The 22,636-nt window shown below is 39.4% G+C and overlaps 1 pseudogene; it reads left to right on the forward strand.

The window, feature by feature from the left end:
• Positions 1 to 13,051: 13,051 nt before the first annotated feature.
• LOC125632622 (carbonic anhydrase 1-like) lies at positions 13,052 to 21,477 on the forward strand (annotated as a pseudogene).
• Positions 21,478 to 22,636: the final 1,159 nt, after the last annotated feature.

The raw sequence follows: 22,636 nt of genomic DNA on the forward strand, positions 1-22,636 counted from the left end.
TGAAAGTGGGGATGTCTCCCTAGCTGGAGGAGGAGATTAGGTAGGGGAAAGGGATCTCCCTAGGGTGTTAGGATAAGGGTAGAAACTGGGCTTCAATCTCCCTCCCATAAAAGCTCTTCAGCTTGTAGCTGGGACCGGGCAAGAAGAGAGGCAAGCATAGCAGGAGCAACTGCCTGGCTCCTCCTCAGTGCAAAAGCAGCTTGGCAGCACATCTGGTCCTCATTTCTGTGCCCCACTGGCACGGTGGTCAGATGCAGTGAGAGGCTGCCCGCTGCATTCCTGTTGTGTTACCACTGGTGGTTACAGGTGGGCAGTGCAGGAAGGATGTTCCTCTTGCAGCAACTGCTGTGGCCACAGTAGTGGGCACAAACCTGCATCTTAGTAGCTGTGTGAGTTTGAGGCAGCTGGCTCAGGCACAGCCTTAGAGAGGTCTGAAAATGTTAGCAGAGCTGGCATTTTGGAACTGGCCTTCAAAATAATCCCACCCTACCACAAACAGCACTGATTCCTATCCAGCATCATTACCCCGTTAGGCACAAGGGTAGTCTGAGGTTTTGGGGGAGGCCTAGAGAGATGATATTTCCAGACACACCTCAAAGTTAATTGACTTATTTTACACTAAAAGGGAGAGGGGATAGGATCTTTCATCTCTCCCCGGGCCAATACATACACCCTGGCTCCTACTGCTGACGTCTGAAGTCTGTAATTTGCTCCTTTCATCCCCTTACATCATTTCAAGGCTATCTACACAAGGAAAAGGGCTGAAAACTTACAAGATTCTGTGATCCCCTGCCAGCTCCTCTGAGTTGATTTCTTTTAAGTCTGTGAGCAAAGCAGCATAACTTGGTGGCACAAAATGCGATTTCAAGATGGGAAGGCTTCATATCATTTTCAATTTCTGGTAACTGCAACACTCTGGGGAAGACAAGTAGTCTTCATTTCTGGCATGATCTGGCTGACATACCGGCTTGGACATATCCAGATTGCCAGAACTCCACCAGACCCACTGTTGCCATGAGAAAGCAACAGATGCAGTGATTTAAAAGATTAAAAATTGCTGTATCTCTTATATGCAATGTTTAGCCCTTGGTTTGCTATGCATTAATTACAGGGCCTTCCATTATCTACCTCCAATGGTGGAGACAATTCTTAAACTGAGAGAGAACCAATGAATGCCTTCATTTCCTTCCAACTATTTGTATTGCATTAATTCCTAATAGTTCATCACATTCCTGCATATTGGTATGCACACAGCAGTAAGCTGTCTATCAGTGCCATATTTGCAAAAACAGTAAATAGAATTACATTTTGGTCAGACACAAATAGAGCTGGAGGGGTATCTTCTGCAAATGGCAGAGATGATTTAGTGCTGGTGCTATCCTCATGAACTGATTTGAATTCCAGCAGCTATTTTTGTTTATTAACTAATGGTGATTCTTAGATTACTGTTGCCATGTTCCAAATTAATAGATTTTGAATGAGCGCCAGCATAAGAGGAACAGTACTGCCAGACTGCCTGGTTTGTGCCCTTCACCAACACACCCTTCATACATACAATCAGATGTGCACAGTGGATGCACTTTAATAGTTCATTACGCGTGTAGAGATATTACAAGTTTCAGAGATTCCCGTATTTGAAACGGAGAACAGCACTAGGATTGAGAATCTCTCTACAGATGGTATGAATTTAATCTGCCCAGTGCACACACATGTGCGTGCATATATGCAGGCACTTGCACTGTGCAGTTGTAACACAAAACATACACTCGATGTTGATTTATTTTTTCAGTACTACGCCAGTATAAAAAGAAAAATTGACCTCTAACATAGCAATGCTATAGTTAAGGTTGAAATAACACTCTCATTCTAAACCTCATTTACAACAGATCTTTCTGCAGGGAAATACTTTTGGGGGCTTTTTTGTAGAAGTTTGAAAAATTTAAGACAGTTTACAATAGGAATCTCTATTGCTCCATCTCTAACACACAAACAGACACTGTACTTGGTGAATGAAACTAATATGGGCAATGTAATTAAAAGGTACAGCAAATAAATATTAAAGGCAAAGTGGCCTGACTGAAATGGTATTTCTAGGTCTACCTTGAGACAAGGCTTAAGCAGGCATTCATGAAATAATGGCCCAGAAAAGCACACATACACACAGATTTCCTTCTAAATACCATAGATATAGATATCTTTGTTCCCACTGTTGTTTGATGCAATGGATTCGCTTTTGGGATTATCTCACAGACAGCACACAATTTCCAGTCCTCTCACTGACAAAAAACTTTCAAAATTGTTCTTGCTGATCTGTAGGCTCAACCAAAAAGGGTCCCCCCCACTAAAAAAGTAATACGACTTTGGTGATCAATCACAACGAACAGATATAGCTTAAAATATGAAAAAGAAACATGAAAATATGCTGTGAAATTTTTGCAGACATCATAATATCAATATTTTTCCATGTAAAATTATACCCCAAAATAATATTAGAAATGTCATAGGATTGCTTCCATTTCACAGATGTTTCAGGGACTTGAAAACAGATACATACAACATTTTATTGCCAGTATTTCACACAATTCAAGCAAGCAACAGCGGGAAGAGTTTGCGGCTGAAAAACTTTAAAGCACCAATTTTCAGAATCTGCCTCATAATGTGGCAAACTAACATAGGATTTGCCATACTGGATGTCTCCATTTGTCCTTCAAGACAGATGTCCTGCCTCAAGCTGTGGCCAATGCCGGAGGCTTCTGAAGAAGATTAAAACACCTGTGACCTGACTAATTACCTGACACTGTATATGAGGGGCAATATCCTTCCTGGCACATGCAGCAATCTGCTTACACATTAAAGCTTCCTTAACTACAAGTGTTATTCTTAGTCATAAAAGTAATTATTTATATAAACTCCTTTAGCACTGACTTTCATATAGGCTGTATACATTCTGTTGGCCAAATCATGCTTAATTTACCACGCATGTTACCCCTCACTGAAGTCTCATGAAGAAGTGCAAATAATATTTGGCCTGGTGAGAGTATTTCCTTTTTACTTGTTATAAATTTAACACCCCCTAATTCTATAGAAAGGCCCCATGCTCTCATATTAAGGGACACTGGAAAGGAAGAATCATCCTATGCATTCTAATGTGGATGCTTTAATGTCACATCGGTGTAGTTATTTGCACTGAATGAAATAAAACATATGTATTGATTCCTATGACATGTGTGTCATATTAGGTTGTTTTCTTCTATATGAAATCTGCTGTAGCATTTAAATATGTTCAGGTTAAATTCAATAAATTCCATGAAAGAGATAAGAGGTGCACATTATATCATGTTGCTGTTTGCTAGAAAATAAATGGAATACCATGTGGCCAGTAAAAAATCTAGTCAGACGAATGAATGCTTACTATTTTTACACGATTTATTTTCCTTTGCTTCAAATTCTGGCTGTCCAGTGAGGGACACACCAACAGAACAGGGAATCATGGGTGGTTCAATAACAACTAATAATTTAGTGTCCCACTAAATAAAAATGAAGAGTATCAATAACTTGCTGAGCTCTTGCAGTTAAATGCCCAGATAATAAGGGTCTAATGCTGCTGTCCTTACACAAGCAAAGCTCCCTAGTAAACTCAGTAGGTTTCCTTTCGGAAAGAGGTGCAGGATTTGACTCTATACATATTTTCATTGTGGCTTGTTTTATTATTCATAGGTACATTTTATTTTTTAACAGGGTGCCTCTTTTTCCCCACAGGATTGGGTTCAATACTGAAATATGCTGAGTGCCCTTAACTCCCACCAAAGTTTGGCCCAGAGAGTCAGTGAAAGGTGAGGATATGCAGCACTTTGCAGGGGGCACTTAGTGTTTTGCAGGATCAGGTAGTGTCAGATGCTTTAACAGGGCCTGATCCAGCTTCAGTGAAAGTTAACTTCCATTGACACTAATGGGGTAGGAGCATGTGTCACATTACAGAAGGGGATCTAAAGTTTCTGCCACCTTGCCATTCTAGAGTTGCTCTAAAGGAAGGATCATCTGACATCACCTATGTATTTTGATCAGAACACTACAAATAATAATAAAGTGTTATCATATTGTAAATATAAACAAAAATTAAACTTAATACAAGAGCTGGTCAAGACTTTTTGTAATTTCAATATAGATTTTTTTGTGGCAATTTCTCACAAAAAATATTTGGTGTTTTTTTTTTAACCAGTACATGAAGGGGCCACTCCACTTAGTACTATACTATTTTAAACTAATTTTTATGCTACTAAGTCCCAGCCCTACAAGCACATATGCACGTCTAATTTTATGTATGTGAATGTCCCATCAAAGTCAATCATACAGATATACTGTAGTTAAACACGTGCATAATTGTTTGCAGGATCAAGGTCTTAGCCATTAAGACCTTGTCCACACTGGTCTGGGTAGCATGGGTCTGCTTCTGCTGCTATCAATGTTTTTTTTGCCAAGATGTCATATTTCTTAAACCATAGTTTGCTGGAAAGGTGCTAACAGGTTCCCTGGACAGTAGAAATAGGCCCAAATGTTGAGGTATTAATTTGTGTGGAGGGAATCTAAGCTTGTGTTCTAGAAAGCTCCCTAGGAATAGTGGTTCTTAGCTTTTTGTGCCCCATACCTTTTTCAAAGATTGCCTTTAAACACCTGATGACTTGTCTGCATTAAGAGAGAGAACCATTTTCACAAATGCTATTTTTTCCGTTATTTTTTCTTCTTGTCCTACTGCTGGCTATTTTTCCTAGTGGAATTGTAAGTGGCTTTCAGTTGCTCCATAAATTATCAGGTTATAAAAACAATAGACAAAATCCTGCAGATCTGACCCAGTCCTCATTGAAGTTACCATAGATTCTATACTTTGAAAGAAGTTACAAAATTGAATGCACTTTTCACTATTTATGCTGCTTGTACTCTTTGTAGTTCTCCATTTATTTGTAACCAGTTTCTTCTCAATTTCTTTTTCTGATTTTCATGTAATAGTACAATACTGCAACATTTGGACAGCGAACATTGCAGGATAACATGTGAAAACACAAAACAGCTTCTTTAAAAAAATATATGTTTAAAGGTATATTATTTAAATTATGTAATTTTTACAAAATTATTATTTCAATCAATATTAACTTTTGTAAAACCTTTGTAATTTGGGGTAAAGTATGTGGCACTGTCCCTTTAATTCAAATCTCATTACTCACATCACTGTCATCATTATTATAAATAGTCTTTGGCTTAGATTGTGAGTTAGACTGTGTACCTACTCCGGGCTTCACAGAGAATAAGAACTCCCCTTGTACTCCTGTGTAAGCTAAATGGACCATGGGTCCACATGTGCACGGGTAAGCAGAAACTGTTTCTGCTACTTTCTCTCCCTGGAGCAGGTGGGTGAAAAGCACAAGGGAAAGAGTAGAACTTTGGTTCTCCCTCCCTGACATATGAGCTAACACAGGCTGTTTTGGGATGGTGTCATCATTAAATTCTTGGAGAAAGGCCAGGAGAAAATTACTACCCTCTGCCCAGAGCAAGGTGGAAGCAGGGAGGGAAATGTGCCTTTCAGGCAGTTTTTTCCCTGCACTGTTCCTGGTGCATCACATACACATGGCTTGTGGCAGAGCTACACTTACTCTAGTTGTTAGTTATCTGTGTTCCAAGGTAGTGCATCTGTCTGCAAAAAAGCTTCATTTGTTGTTATTTTTTGTAGATCCTTTGCCATAGATTTTCCTAAGGGAATATGGTGGTGCGAATAACCTATCAGAAAGTATTCTCTATTGTTTGTTATCAGGCATTCTTATGTGTACTTTGGCTACCTAATAAGGAAAAATCACCAACAAATAAACAAACAGGAAAACTTGATAAAATTAAAAGCAACAATTTGTTACCAGTCCCTGTCTTTAAACAATTCTTTAACAACATCTCCACAATTACCATGGCTTTGATTTAAATCAAATTCAGTTTGTCGACATTTTGGCTGCAGGTCAGTATCGCCAACCTCAAGAGTTAAAAAATCATTAATGAGATCCCCCAAAATCATGAGGTTGGCTTAAAAATCATGAGTTTCTTTTAAAATAATAAATGAGGGGAGGGAGGTTGTTTGCTTTCTGGTTTCTGAGACTTAAGTGTGTACTTGCTTCAAATTTCAAAGGTTTTTTCTCTAGCCATAAGGGCTAGAAACTTACTTAAAAAAAAAAAAAAAAAAAAAGCTGAGATTCCCAGCAACTGGGGGAGGACAAAGGGGAGGTTAATATGAATGCCAAATATCACAAGACTCCTGATAAAATCGCAAGGGTTGACAACACTGCTAGAGTTAGAGTTAAGTTTTGAAGTTCACTGAGAGGGTGTAAAAGGGTGTCAACCAATTGGGGGAATATGAACCAGTTGTTTTGGATTTCAACAGACAAACCAGTTGTCCTGTCAGTCATGAATGGCCCATGGCATTAAATGGGTGTTCTAGGATTACTTCAAAGGTTGGCAGATGAGACATGGAAAGATCATACCTCTGAAAATCGGCTGCTCCACTAAGGAGATCTTTTTACTGAGTCTCTGCCATGCTCACCTCGCACAGAAAGAATATTTTTCATAGCCAGAAAATTGTCGTTAATTATCTGATATAGTAAAAGATACCTTAACATGCTTTTCCAGGTTGTATTTCCCCTGTATCTGTCAATCAGGGTAAGATTTATGTTTCTATTTGCTCTTATTCCTAATAATTTTGTTTCTTTATCTATTAAGGAATTACAAATAATTTCACCCAAATCTCTTCTGTTCTTAATTATTTCATTTCTTAATATCTTATTGTCCTGATGTCTGCTTGGAGCAGAGGACCTATTTCATTGATACATCCATAGAAACTGATAGATCAGAGAATACGATACAATTGGTTGTCTGCTTTTTCAATGGCTTACCAGGTTATTAGTGAGGTTCTTGTTTTCAGCCTTTGGTACAGTGGCTTTGCTATATGCACTGCTACAGATTGGGGACTGACTGGCTAAGCAGCAGTTCAGCAGAAAAGGATCTGGGGATTACAGTGGACGAGAAGCTGGATATGAGCCAGCAGTGTGCCCTTGTTGCCAAGTAGGCTAACGGCATATTGGGCTGCATTAGTAGAAGCTAGGGTGACCAGATAGCAAATCTGAAAATCGGGACGGGGGTGGGGGGTAATAGGTGCATATATAAGAAAAAGTCCCAAATATCAGGACTGTCCCTATAAAACTGGGACATCTGGTCACCACAGTAGGAGCATTACCAGCAGATAGAGGGAAGTGATTATTCCCCTCTATTTGGCACTGGTGAGGCCACACCTGGAGTATTGCATCCAGTTTTGGGCCCCCCACTATACAAAGGATGTGGACAAACTGGAGAGAGTCCAGCGGAGGGCAACAAAAATTATCAGGGGGGCTTGGACACATGACTTATGAGGCGAGGCTGAGGGAACTGGGCTTATTTAGTCTGCAGAAGAGAAGACTGAAGGGTGATTTGATAGCAGCCTTCAACTACCTAATGGGGGGTTACAAAGAGGATGGAGCTATGCTGTTCTCAGTAGTGGCAGATAACAGAACAAGGAGCAACAGTCTCAAGTTGCAGTGGGGGAGGTCTAGGTTGAATATTAGGAAAAACTATTTCACTAAGAGGGTGGTGAAGCACTGGAATGGGTTACTTAGAGACAGAGCCATCCTTTGGCTAGGGCGAATCAGGGCGACTGCTCTGGTCCCCATGGTTTGGGGGGCCTCGCGGGCTGGTGCAATTGGCCAGCACATATGGTCCTGGAAGATACGAATCTGTCACTTCCACCCCGGGCCCTGCACCCCCCTATGGACGGCCCTGTCTAGGGAGATGGTGGAATCTCCATCCTTAGAGGATTTTAAGGCCCAGCTTGACAAAGCCCTGGGATGATTTAGTTGGAGTTGGTCCTACTTTGAGCAGGGGGTTGGAATAGATGACCTCCTGAGATTTCTTCCAACCCTAATCTTCTATGATTCTATAGATCTCTCCATATACCTAATTCTCATTGGCATGCAGGTGACATGCGACAGAGGAAGAGTTTGAGTGTGAAATGGAAGTCAATGGACCCTGAATCTGACTGACTGACTGTGGTATACAGTTTTCAAGATCATACGCTATGGCTACAGTGCAAGTGAAGAATTTTTTCATTCCTTCCATTATTCTCAGGGAATTATATTGATTTTCACATATTAGAGTATACAACATAGTCAATCTTGGAATCAATGTGACAAATTCTGCAGGCTATGAAATGAAAATAACACAGCAGTATCTTATGTGCCTGACCTCAGCTGTGAACATCTGCATGATTCTGATATCAGCAGTTTACTACCAAGAACGGTTTGCAGCAGTAACAGAAAAATGTAAACAGGTTCATATTTTTGCAACTCAGGATGACAGGGCAATGCTTAAATATGTTATGTTAACCCTTATTTTACGTAGAAATAGTTACCTTGATTTTCTATGCTTAATAAAAGCTGGCAAAAAAAACTGCACAACTATTTAATGATATTGTGGTATTATGAAATTCAAGTTCTAATACATGAAATTCTACTGCTAGGATTTAAGAGCCAGATTCTGCAAATTTTATTCAAGCAAAATCCAACTGATTTAGCCTGAGTAAGGAAAGCAGGGCCAGGCCCAAATATTTTATTATTGAAAAAAGAGTGTCACTCTTATTGGATCTGAAACCACTTGATAAATTGTGGGTTGACACTGTAGGCCCCTATTCAGGAAAGCACTTAAAATCCATCCTGATTCAGGCCTACGTTTGCTTAAGTGCTGTCCTGAATAGGGATATGATGCTGAATTGGGACCATAATGACTAGATGAAAGCTTCAGAGAAATATCTTGGTTGTTATGGCACAGATTTTCTTTCAGAAAATCCATGCAAAAGTGGGTTTAGGGAAGGATATCTCGGTGAGGATCTTCCCTCCCTGGAAAACACTACAGACCCTATCCCCAAAACTAGCAGATCCCCCCAGATCTGCTGGAGCCTGGCACCATCCCTGCCACATTTGGATCCCTCAGGGATGGTCTGGACCTGAATTATTACTAAGAAGAATATTGTTGTGAATAATATTAAGCCAGTATTTAACCTTATAATTAACACATCAAAATATTAGAACTGCTTGTAGTATTTATTTTACATCACCCAAAAGTACCAAGGCCAACATTTTAAAAATGAATGCCTGAAGTTGTTACTAATAAGGCACCTAAATAAGTGGCCTGGATTTTCAAAAGTGAAGAGCACCTCACTGCTCCCACTGAATTCAAAGGCAAAGTTTGGCTGGGGAGGCTTAATGTGGCAGACACCTTTTGCCAACATTTCTACAAATAAAAGGGTCTGGCTTTTAAAATGTTATCTGATTCTTACAGTACAAAACATGTTCACTGAATCAAAATGGTTAGGGTAAATCGACTGCAAACTTCTTTTTTTTTTCTTCCAACCTTCTCCCCCTCTCTCTCTCTCTTTTTTTAACCGTTTCTCATGTCATGAGATCAGGTGACTCCCTAAAATCTGATTATAAAGTATTACCAAATCCCTTACTTGATGACGTATATAAACTCCCTAGCGTAAGGCAGAAATTCTGTGGTGAAGCAAAGTGCTGACCTCATCCCAGAATTAGCTACTACAGACATCACCAATTTCTTTTTGAAGACAAGATCCTGCAATTAGAATCACAGAATCATAGAATCATAGAATATCAGGGTTGGAAGGGACCTCAGGAGGTCATCTAGTCCAACCCCCTGCTCAAAGCAGGACTGATCCCCAATTAAATCATCCCAGCCAGGGCTTTGTCAAGCCTGACCTTAAAAACTTCTAAGGAAGGAGATTCCACCACCTCCCTAGGTAACGCATTCCAGTGTTTCACCACCCTCCTAGTGAAAAAGTTTTTCCTAATATCCAACCTAAATCTCCCCCACTCCAACTTGAGACCATTACTCCTTGTTCTGTCATCTGCTACCACTGAGAACAGTCTAGAGCCATCCTCTTTGGAACCCCCTTTCAGGTAGTTGAAAGCAGCTATCAAATCCCCCCTCATTCTTCTCTTCCGTAGACTAAACATCCCCAGTTCCCTCAGCCTCTCCTCATAAGTCATGTGTTCCAGTCCCCTAATCATTTTTGTTGCCCTCCGCTGGACTCTTTCCAATTTTTCCACATCCTTCTTGTAGTGTGGGGCCCAAAACTGGACACAGTTCTCCAGATGAGGCCTCACCAGTGTCAAATAGAGGGGAACGATCACGTCCCTCGATCTGCTGGCAATGCCCCTACGTATACATTCCAAAATGCCATTGGCCTTCTTGGCAACAAGGGCACACTGTTGACTCATATCCAGCTTCTCGTCCACTGTAACCCCTAGGTCCTTTACTGCAGAACTGCTGCCAAGCCATTCGGTCCCTAGTCTGTAGCAGTGCATGGGATTCTTCCGTCCTAAGTGCAGGACTCTGCACTTGTCCTTGTTGAACCTCATCAGATTTCTTTGGGCCCAATCCTCCAATTTGTCTAGGTCCCTCTGTATCCTATCCCTACCCTCCAGCGTATCTACCTCTCCTCTCAGTTTAGTGTCATCCGCAAACTTGCTGAGGGTGCAATCCACACCATCCTCCAGATCATTTATGAAGATATTGAACAAAACTGGCCCCAGGACCGACCCTTGGGGCACTCCACTTGATACCGGCTGCCAACTAGACATGGAGCCATTGATCACTACCCGTTGAGCCCGACAATCTAGCCAGCTTTCTATCCACCTTATAGTCCATTCATCCAGCCCATACTTCTTTAACTTGCTGACAAGAATACTGTGGGAGACGGTGTCAAAAGCTTTGCTAAAGTCAAAGAACAAACGTCCCCTGCTTTCCCTTCATCCACAGAACCAGTTATCTCATCATAGAAGGCAATTAGATTAGTCAGGCATGACCTTCCCTTGGTGAATCCATGCTGACTGTTCCTGATCACTTTCCTCTCATGTAAGTGCTTCAGGATTGATTCCTTGAGGACCTGCTCCATGATTTTTCCGGGGACTGAGGTGAGGCTGATTGGCCTGTAGTTCCCAGGATCCTCCTTCTTCCCTTATTTAAAGATGGGCACTACAATAGCCTTTTTCCAGTCATCTGGGACTTCCCCCAAACGCCATGAGTTTTCAAAGATAATGGCCAATTGCTCTGCAATCACATCCGCCAACTCCTTTAGCACTCTCGGATGCAACGCATCCGGCCCCATGGACTTGTACTTGTCCAGCTTTTCTAAACAGTCCCGAACCACTTCTTTCTCCACAGAGGGCTGGTCACCTCCTCCCCATGCTGTGCTGCCCAGTGCAGTAGTCTGGGACCTTGTTCGTGAAGACAGAGGCAAAAAAAGCATTGAGTACATTAGCTTTTTCCACATCCTCTGTCACTAGGTTGCCTCCCTCATTCAGTAAGGGGCCCACACTTTCCTTGACTTTCTTCTTGTTGCTAACATACCTGAAGAAACCCTTCTTGTTACTCTTAACATCTCTTGCTAGCTGCAACTCCAGGTGTGATTTGGCCTTTCTGATATCACTCCTGCATGCCCAAGCAATATTTTTATACTCTTCCCTGGTCATTTGTCCGATCTTCAACTTCTTGTAAGCTTCATTTTTGTATTTAAGATCAGCAAGGATTTCATTGTTAAGCCAAGCTGGTCGCCTGCCATATTTACTATTCTTTCTGCACATCTGGATGGTTTGTCCCTGTAACCTCAATAAGGATTCTTTAAAATACAGCCAGCTCTCCTGGACTCCTTCCCCCCTCATGTTATTCTCCCAGGGGATCTTGCCCATCAGTTCCCTGAGGGAGTCAAAGTCTGCTTTTCTGAAGTCCAGGGTCCATATTTTCTGCTTTCCTTTCTTGTGTCAGGATTCTGAACTCGGCCATCTCATGGTCACTGCCTCTCAGGATCCCATCCACTTTAGCTTCCCCTACTAATTCTTCCTGGTTTGTGAGCAGCAGGTCAAGAAGAGTTCTGCCCCTAGTTGGTTCCTCCAGCACTTGCACCAGGAAGTTGTCCCCTACATTTTCCAAAAACTTCCTGGATTGTCTGTGCACTGCTGTATTGCTCTCCCAGCAGATATCAAGGTGATTGAAGTCTCCCATGAGAACAAGGGCGTGCGATCTAGTAACTTCTGTGAGTTGCCAGAAGAAAGCCTCGTCCACCTCCTCCCCCTGGTCCGGTGGTCTATAGTAGACTCCCACCACGACATCACCCTTGTGGCTCACACTTCTAAACTTAATCCAGAGACTCTCAGGTTTTTCTGCAGTTTCATACTTGAGCTCTGAGCAGTCATACTGATCTCTTACATACAGTGCAACTCCCCCACCTTTTCTGCCCTGCCTGTCCTTCCTGAACAGCTTATATCCATCCATGACAGTACTCCAGTCATGTGAGTTATCCCACCAAGTCTCTGTTATTCCGATCACATCAAAATTCCTTGACTGTGCCAGGACTTCCAGTTCTCCCTGCTTGTTTCCCAGGCTTCATGCATTTGTGTATAGGCACTTGAGATAACCCGCTGATCGCCCCTCTTTCTCAGTATGAGGCAGGAGCCCTCCCCTCTCACGCGCTCCTGCTTGTGCTTCCTCCCGGTATCCCACTTCCCCACTTACCTCAGGTCTTTGGTCTCCTTCCCCCGGTGAACCTAGTTTAAAGCCCTCCTCACTAGGTTAGCCAGCCTGCTTGCAAGGATGCTCTTCCCTCTCTTCGTTAGGTGGAGCCCGTCTCTGCCTAGCACTCCTTCTTGGAACACCATCCCATGGTCAAAGAATCCAAAGCCTTCTCTCCGACACCACTGGCTATACGTTGACTTCCACGATTCAACGGTCTCTACCCAGGCCTTTTCCTTCCAAGGGGAGGATGGACGAGAAGACCACTTGCGCCTCCAACTCCTTTATCCTTCTTCCCAGAGCCACGTAGTCTGCAGTGATCCGCTCAAGGTCATTCTTGGCAGTATCATTGGTGCCCACGTGGAGAAGCAGGAAGGGGTAGCGATCCGAGGGCTTGATGAGTCTCGGCATGAACATGGCAAGTCTGAACTGGAGTTATCAAGGCAACAATAGTAACCATAACTTTCCTTAATAGCAACTTTCCTTAGTTTAACTGACCAAGATGGGATCTTTCTTTTCTTTTTTTGATAAAAGGAGACATAAATCAGTGATCAAACCATACAGAATGATATATTTCTTGCTATTTTAAAGTGATCTAATCTATTATTTTTACAGCTATACAAGAAGAAAACACCACAGTTCAGTATTAACATATAAAAATAAAGTAGTAATTAAGAATTAAATGAAACATAAATTTATATCTGTCTAGGACCTGACCAGTGGCACAAAATTATACCTTATTGCCAATGGAAACTATCAGTCCCCTATTGACATTAAAACCAAGAAAAAGATCCATCTCTGGCGCATCTCAAGATCACCTGGAATTTGAGCACCTGCAAAGAGATTGTCAACGTTGGACACTCCTTCCATGTGAACTTTGAGGACAAGGATAACCGATCAGGTTAGTGAGCAGAGTTTTTTTGTTTGATTTTAATCTTTTTTTTTTCTGACCCCCTTGACTAGAAACAAAGGCAAATGGACTTTCAGCAGCATAAATACCAATTCAAATGTGCTCACTGATTTAGCATGCTATACCATGTGGTGATATAACTTTACACTCCATGTAAGATCTGAAATATGTCATTTTAAAATTAGGATTTGTTGGCACGTGTTCCATTGTTACGAGCAAATTTAAAATTTGCCATATATACTGGACATTTCCAGGTAGTAAAATATGCACAATCATGATTGTTTTCTGGTGGATTTCCTAGCAACAATTCTCTACTCAGATATGAGTTATGGATTTAGCTTTGCTTTAAAAAGGGAGGCTGAGGCATTGTTTACTTGTTCTGATGTGCAAAGACTACTACCATCTTCTGCATGAATCTTCAGACAAGTAATTCTTAGTGTGATGGTTAAGCAAATGCAGACCCTATCTGCCAGGAGGACTGAATACACTGAACTCAACGTTAGAAATGTATGTATCATTGATGGTGACCTACAACATCACTAACAAGAACATCTAAGCTTAGCTGTAAAATATTATGAGAAAAACTAATATACTAGACTCGGAATATCTTGTACATATTATTGATTTTTCTTCTTGAGCAGAAAAGCAATTTTAAGATCTAATATTGTGTCCTCTAGTGGTGGATTCTCTCCTGCCCTAGGAACGGAATGAACTCAGTGTTCTAAAAGGTAGTTTCCATCTGACACTCTTGGAATCCTAATCCCGTATCCAATAAACTGCTGCTACTATATGTTTCCCTGTCTTTTGTTTCCTCATTTAAGTAATGAATAGTCTCTGTTCATGTTGAGTTGACATAAATTTTAGGGCTGAATTTGACAGGCATGCTGATTTACTGTAACTAAGCCATAAGATGCACATATCAAGATTTTTATTTCTAAGGGCTTGTATTAATCCATGCACAATCTTATTTTTTTAATTTACAAATGAAAATTACATGTTAAAATAGACTAATAATAGATCTAATATTCTAATTGTCTACCTGTAGGTAGGGAAGTTTTGGGATGTTATGATGCCTGTGCTGGACTCGGAACTTGATTTTAACAAGTTATTTCATTTCTGTGCAGTGGTGACCAGTGGACCTCTGACTGGAAACTACAGGCTGCATCAGTTTCACTTTCACTGGGGCCAGATTGAGGACCATGGCTCTGAGCACACTGTGGACGGAGCAAAATATGCCGCAGAGGTAGAGTCAATGAAACAAAAGTAAAGGTCCCATTTTCAAAGCTTGAGTCATAAATGTCACCCTCAAAAATGGATATGCACATATAAATTTTCACATAACATCTGTATCTGTGTTTACTGCTTGGTTAGTTACATCTGTTTGCACAAGCAACAACCTGCTCTGCATGTGCAAAGGGGATTTTGCAGGAGAAAGTTAGGACTTGAAGCCAACATTTTCAAACTTGGTTGCCTGAATTTAGTCCACCTAAATCCATAATTAAGCACCAAAAGAGGGCCCAATGCTTCAAACACATGTGTGTACACTCTTGTGAGTAGTCGTACTGGCATTAACGGAGCTAACTACTCACACGTGTAACCCTTTACAGAATCAGACTCTGGCTGCTTTGCAGAGGGCCTGATCACCCCTACCCACCACTGAAGACAGTGGAAGTTGAAGGTGCTCAGCACCTTGTAGTATCAAGCCTAATGCTTGTTGCTGGAATGTAGCTTTCTGTTGCTTCTTAAGGAGAATAACCATGAGCGGGCAAAACTGGAAGAAAATAATGGAAGGAAAGGAAGGAAGGAAAGGTTGTTAACTGAGACCCACTTTTCAAGAAATGAAAGCCACTCCTGAACTGACTGCTTTTGTTTGCTTTTCACTATCAACATATCAAGAACAATTTAGTCAATGTTATCTTTGGCTAATCTTTATATTTTAGAACATTATTGCATATGAATTTAATGAGATGGACTGGCGTATCTGTCTGTATTGTAGGCAGTGCCTCTCACAACCAACAGGCTCTTCCTATTAGGAAATTTTCCGCTGTTGATGGTGCTAGAGCTATCTAATTTATGCAGCCAAGATATGAAAGGGGCCTCCCTTTAGAACTGCTTCCTGCTATAATTAGATAGTGAACTTGGACTGCGTTTGAACAACACTGAAATAAAATTTGTATTACAGATCACTTTGCATCAGCCCTTTAAAATAGTTTTAAAAAATTAAGCTGTTGCAGTTGAAAAAAGACTGCAATTTAGCTTAAAAAACATAGCTGGGAAAATCTTTCCCGTTTTTACTTCTTTAAACCACCTTCTTTAAAAATTGTGTGCGTTGCATGATAATTTCTGCAATGTGCCCCTGCTTTTAGTGATCTTCCATTGCCATTTTAATACGCTATACCACTTGATCTATTGATGGAAACTGCTATACCAATAAAACTAGTTTCGATTGCTATAGTTACATAGTTGCTAACTTGAGGAACTTCTAAATGTTTCTAAATATTAATAATTTCTAAAATAATTTCAGGTGAATTAAGACTTTCAGCATATGATTTCCAGATTTCTAAATATATTGTCATCATGTGTTTTAAGGTGTAATGCTCAATAATAAGGTATAATAGGCAAAAACATTAGTGCTGAACAAAAGGTACCATGCCCTTTTACAGCTGATATGTAAAGGAAAAACCACTGAAATATCTACTTCTAGTATGTATGGTCCTCTAGATATGCCTGCTCACATCACAGGCTTAGGGCCTGTCTCTGTTAATCACACCACTATCTCTATTGCAATAAATAGGATACTCCTCTGAGTAAGAACCTCCTGTATGACTAAGGGTTTCATCCCAGAAAGTAGTATTTCCAAGAATAAAGTTTAAAGAAAAATAGTAATAATGGCATTCTCAGAAGGCAGCTAGAGACTGGGTTAGAAAACTACCCTTTCTATTTGGGGTTTATCGATATTTATATTCCCCTATATTTTACAGGAAAAGCCTGTAGCTCTGCAGCCTGCAATATAAGGTCGCCACCCTGCAGTTAAAAACGCATAAATAAACTGCACAGTGAAGTCAGTGGCGCTCCGTGATGGAACAGAAGTTCATGTGCACACTGCCAATTGCAGGATCAAGCCCTAAGAATGTAGCTTTGGTTTGTCTCTAATGTTGTTGGCTTTCATAACTGTTTCTCTGTTACTTTTTAGCTTCACCTGGTTCACTGGAATTCAGACAAATATTCAATTTTTGCTGAGGCTTCAGATAAGCCTGACGGTTTGTCAGTCATTGCTGTTTTTCTGAAGGTCAGTTACACAACATAGTGAAATCTCCTTTTTACCTCTTTTGCTTCCCCTTTTCAAAACTGTTCTATTTATTATCCACAGAATCCATTCAGTAAAGGAGACTAGACAACACAACATTATCTGTATTTAGAGACACACATCTCTGTTGACTTGTCTTCGATTTCAGTAGTCTGATTACCTTTTCAACCCCAAACAGTGAAATGGTCAAGTCATTATTAAACTCATTTTTATCATGCTACCTCTGTAGAATCCACAACAATTTTATATTGCTGAATCTTTGAATGGATTGTCTCTGATTTTATATGTTGGAATGTTTGGCCTACTCCCAATTAATTACTATTATTTTACTTTAGTTATAAATAGTTGTTATTGTAAAGTTACACAAGACACACCTAAATTATTGCAGTCTATGTTGTTGTTGTTTTCCAAAATGTTCTCTTCCAGAGCATGGGAAGACTTTGTATTGACAGGTTTCAGAGTAACAGCCGTGTTAGTCTGTATTCGCAAAAAGAAAAGGAGTACTTGTGGCACCTTAGAGACTAACCAATTTATTTTAGCATAAGCTTTCGTGAGCTACAGCTCACTTCATCGGATGCATACTGTGGAAAGTGTAGATCTTTTTATATACACACAAAGCATGAAAAAATACCTCCTCCCACCCCACTCTCCTGCTGCTAATAGCTTATCTAAAGTGATCACTCTCCTTACAATGTGTATGATAATCAAGTTGGGCCATTTCCAGCACAAATCCAGGTTTTCTCACCCCCACCCCCCTCCACACACACAAACCCACTCTCCTGCTGGTAATAGCTTATCTAAAGTGACCACTCTCCTTATAATGTGTATGATAATCAAGGTGGGCCATTTCCAGCACAAATCCAGGGTTTAATAAGAATGTCTGAGGAGGGGAGGGGTAGGAAAAAACAAGGGGAAATAGGTGATAGGGAAATAGGAAATAGTTCCCAGAAGTCACCTACTACAGGACAGTAGGATTATATCCCTTTTCACAGACAAGGAAACTGAGGCAGGGCATAATTAAGAGATTTTTTTCAAGGTGATCTAAAATGTCTGTGGTACAGTTGGGAACAGAACCTTGGTTTTCTGATGCCTCCTCCCATATAAGCTGAATACAACTTTGGCTCAGTTATTTTTTTAGATTAACAGCGTGAATTAGTTCAGTTACATTTGAAGCCGCACACTTCAATACAACAATAAAAGGAGAGTTAGTAGAGCTAACAGGATTTACTTTGGTCAAATTCTCGCCGTTTTGTGTTTCCTTCCCACACAGACTTGTGTGATCAACTTTTACTGACATGAACTTTCATGGAAAGTAACTTTCAAAGTCACTTGCTGGTATTACTGGAAAACAAACATGAAACTCATATGCATAGGCATCCATGCCTGAAGTGAAGAAGCAATACCGTGTGATTTATCTGGCCACTCACAACCAATTAACACAGTTTAAATACTGAATACCCCATAAAGAACAGTTCACAAAAAATAAATTAGAAAAACATTTTATTGAATACTTTCAAAGAAAGAATAAATTTGAGGAAATCACAATAACAAGAGGTTATGCTTGTCAGATAAATTATTAATGACAGTCTAGATTCTAACACCGTTACTCACGTTGAGTAATAGCTTATTCTACCAAGTAGCTCCACTCATTTCAGTGGCACGACTTGGGGAGTAAAGTATTACTTACCCCACACAAATATAGGTGTCAATCTGATTTTATGAATGATTTGCTTAGCTCTAAATCTTAGCTAATTTATAGTGGGGTTGTGAGGCTAAACTAATTTATATTTCTAAACCATATTCAGATCTTGGAGTAGAAGGTTCAGTGTTAATATAAATTAATTTTTTAATTTTCAATGAAGTCACACAAATGAGGGTCATTCTTGTCAGTTGCCAGCTTGTGCAGATCAAGGAGTGACTGGTTCACATTCTTTCAACAATTCAACAATTCAACAATTTTCAACAATTCAACAATTTTCTCACTATGCTTATATTTGCAGGTTGGTCCCCCTAATGAACATGTGCAGGAAATTGTGAAGGCATGACGTTCCATAAAGACTAAGATAAACATCACAGCACGGTCACAATACTTTAGAGTAGGGTATTAATTTAGAATCTAGTGAGTTCACTCTGGAAATTCTCAGTTGTGCTCCTTACCTTATGCCAGTTTGAAATGTGATGAGATTGCATTGCATAGCAGTTCCATCTGTATACTTGTTATAGAAATCCAGGGTTCAAGCTGCTCATGTAGCGGCAATATTGAACGTCCTGCTTAAATTGCCTTTCTGAGTCTAGGAGTAGATGTATACTTTATGACCTTTATAAAAGTGCAAAAGAATAATTTACAATCTTAACTCTCAGCACTTAAGCTGCCAGGGCCTCCTGTAAAATGATAAGAGCTCTCAATTCCCATTAATTTAAGTTATTTTAAGTATCTATCCATCCATGTACAGTTTATCTTTAGCACTTATCACCATATATCCAACTACTGACTGGTCTTAGTTTTGCCTCATCTCTATAGCCTATCACATATATACATCCTGTCCAAATGTTCAAGTAAAACAGGCTATGAATTTCAATACTCTGTATTTAAGATACAGGCTACATTTCCCACACAGTATTTACGAAGGGCTATGGATTTGATCCTGGGAGGAATTCAGCAGTCAGGTCCCAAGCAAAGCACTTAAGTATACAATTGGTCCTGTTAAATTCAACAGGAATATTCCTGCTTAATGTTAAGTATGTGCTTAAGTGCTGGATCAGGATCACAGTGTTCAGCGCCGTGCAGGTTTGAGCCCATAGGAAAACACCTGTATTTTAAAACGAACCGTACTTCATTCTGGTGCAAAAAATTTCCACACTTATTCTTATCTTTTATATAAACAATATCTGACTGATGCATACTCTCACTATCATTCTCATTAAATGAAACACATTTTCCCCAGGGTAAAAAAAGCTCCATTTACCAATTTTGACCCATCAACCTTACTTCCTGGATCCTTGGATTACTGGACCTATCATGGTTCTCTGACTCATCCTCCCCTTTTTGAGAGCATCACCTGGATTATCTATAAGGAGCCCATTACTATCAGTTCAGAGCAGGTACAGTACCACAAAGAAAACAAGACTGTTCGTCACAGAGAAACTGGAGAACAATATAATTTTATTGTGCACTATGATTTATTTATTTTATGTTTATTTTTATTTTTCTCATTTTCAACATATAAGACATGAAAAAACCTTGTAAGATATTTTTCACTATGTCTTACATTTTTTAATAATTTTATGCCATTAAACTGTTGCCATCTATCATTCTAGAGGTGGCTACATGTTGGTATGAATGAAGTCCTTTCTGTGTAAGTTTTGCATATGATTTTGTAAAGAGCTTTTGGATCTTTTGAGATAAAAAGCACTGTGACATCATTTATTAATAATCCCTTAATAAATGGTAAGGGATCTTGACATCTAGGCCATTAGAATGTACACTTGATAGAAGCTTGGTACAAACAATTTTGGCTAAAAAGCAGTTTTGTAAACCAAATCTGAATTAAATAAGGAAGTTGATCTTAAAGGCACTCTTCTGTGTTTTAACTAATAATTACCAACATTTTAAAACTAAAACTTTAAAGGATGCTTGCCACATTGGGGAAGGGGGATAAGGGAACTCACAGAAAGTTGTATCAAACTGATTTATTACACAAATGCATCAATGTCATCACTGAATATTTGATAGATTTTTGTACTTGCCAGTGACAAAGGTGATAAAATGCAAAAAGTGGTCAGATCATTCGAACAGTCATCTAAAAGTATAGCTCCTGACCCATCACTGTGTTACTCCAATTTAATGGTGTCACAATTCCACTGATAGCAGTGGACTCTTTATTTCCATTTGTTGAGGGTTTTTTTAATTATGAGATTTTGGATTAAGCGCATGCACAAAAAATATTAACTATAGAACCAGCCTAAGAATTATTGCTTCTCCTTTTTAATATATGGTATTTAAGTTGGAAGCTAACTGTGTCCCTTTCCCCCTCATTTAGCTGGCCCAATTCCACAGCCTCATATTGACCAATCACCGGCTTCCCCAGCCATTGAAGGGCAGAAAAGTGAGAACCTAATTCCAGGTAATTAAGAATTAGTCAGAAGTGAAAATATTTTCTCAAAACCTCTATATCTAAACAAAAGGCCATATAAGAATTCACAAAAATTATTTTAAAAAGTGAATCTCTGTTTAAGATACAATGCTCATATCCTGACAGATGCTATTGCCATTGATTGTAATGTATTTACTGAAATGAATCTATGTTTCTTGTGCATTGTGAAGCAAATGCATTTTAATGTGTGGCTTTTACCTTAAGTATTTTAAAATATTTTTGGAATAATCACATTTTTACTAAATGTATTAAATAACCTAGATATTGTGGTGATAAATAGCAAAAGAAATGCTTTGAATAATATAATAAAATAAGTCAGTCAGTGTTCATGCTTAGCTAACTAATCAAAGATTTCATTTAACTATAGTAAATATATGTGTTAATTTTTGCAAAGGCATCTCTTCTGTTAATGCTAATTTTAGCTGTTGTAAATTGTTTGCACAATAAAAATTAATATATTTGTCCTTTTTGCCTGGTAGGTGCTTTATTTTATTAATTGATATTATTAAAGTTTTTTGTAACTGAACAGTACCGTAAAAGTGCTAAATATTGCTATTTTCAAGGGAAAATATGTCACTTGTTTATTTCCTTTACTTTCACTTGTCTTATTATGACAATATTGAAACAAAAAGGCAGTCAGTGAGATAAAGACCTCTCCTTCACACTGTAAATATCTAAGTTTAAGTGTAGATTTAAGTCACATTCTTCTCAGGCTAGTTGAGACTAAATTCATCACAAAGGTCAGATTTTGCTACTTTTACTCAAGTACTTTACCCTGCAAACAGCCCCAGTGGAGTCAGTAAAACTATTGCAGTAAGATACTGCTGCGCGATAGTAAAGGTAGCAACATATGACCCAAACAGGACAGGATGGGACTGTAGAAGGATCAGGGTTATGCTTAAGAACAGATGCCAGATATCCAGTTGGTGTGAATAGGCATAGCTTCATTAAATTCAGTGGAGTTTTGTCAACTTACACCAACTGTGAATCTTGCTTGCCATAATATTCATAAATGGCCAATCTAGACAAATATGTAATAAAGAAAACCTTGCTGGGTGCTAATAATAGCTAGAGAATTCAATTTAATCATGGATAGGTTAATTTTTGAACCTTCCCCTATCAAGAATCTCATTTCTTTTGATTGGTAATTGTGTACCATCCACTTTGGACCATATATGGAACAGGACTGTACTGAATAGGTTTTGCTAAGCCATAACAAACAATTGGCTAAAGACTCACATAATATCAGCCATTATCTTTTAGAATATTTAAAGCAGAAATCAATGTATGTATAGCTACTACTTTAACATTTGTATTCCTTTGTTTCATTACACAGCAAAACCAATAAAAAACAGTTGTAACTGCTAACAGGAATGTGTTTCATAGTCTTGTCTTCTTCAACCACTTTCTCAAAACATATTCAAATGCAGTATTACTTTAAATACAACTGCTAGATCCATTCCTAAGGGAATTTCGGTACCAAAAAATTAAAAATTCTGTGCAAAAAATAAAAATTCTGTGCACAATATTTTAAAATTCTGCACATTTTATTTGTCAATAAATATATGTGGAGGCTCCAGCATGGCAATGGGGAGCACAGGCCACTGGCTGCACAGAGGTGGG

Source organism: Caretta caretta, chromosome 2 (assembly GCF_965140235.1).
Source record: "Caretta caretta isolate rCarCar2 chromosome 2, rCarCar1.hap1, whole genome shotgun sequence".
Classification (NCBI taxonomy): domain Eukaryota; kingdom Metazoa; phylum Chordata; order Testudines; family Cheloniidae; genus Caretta; species Caretta caretta.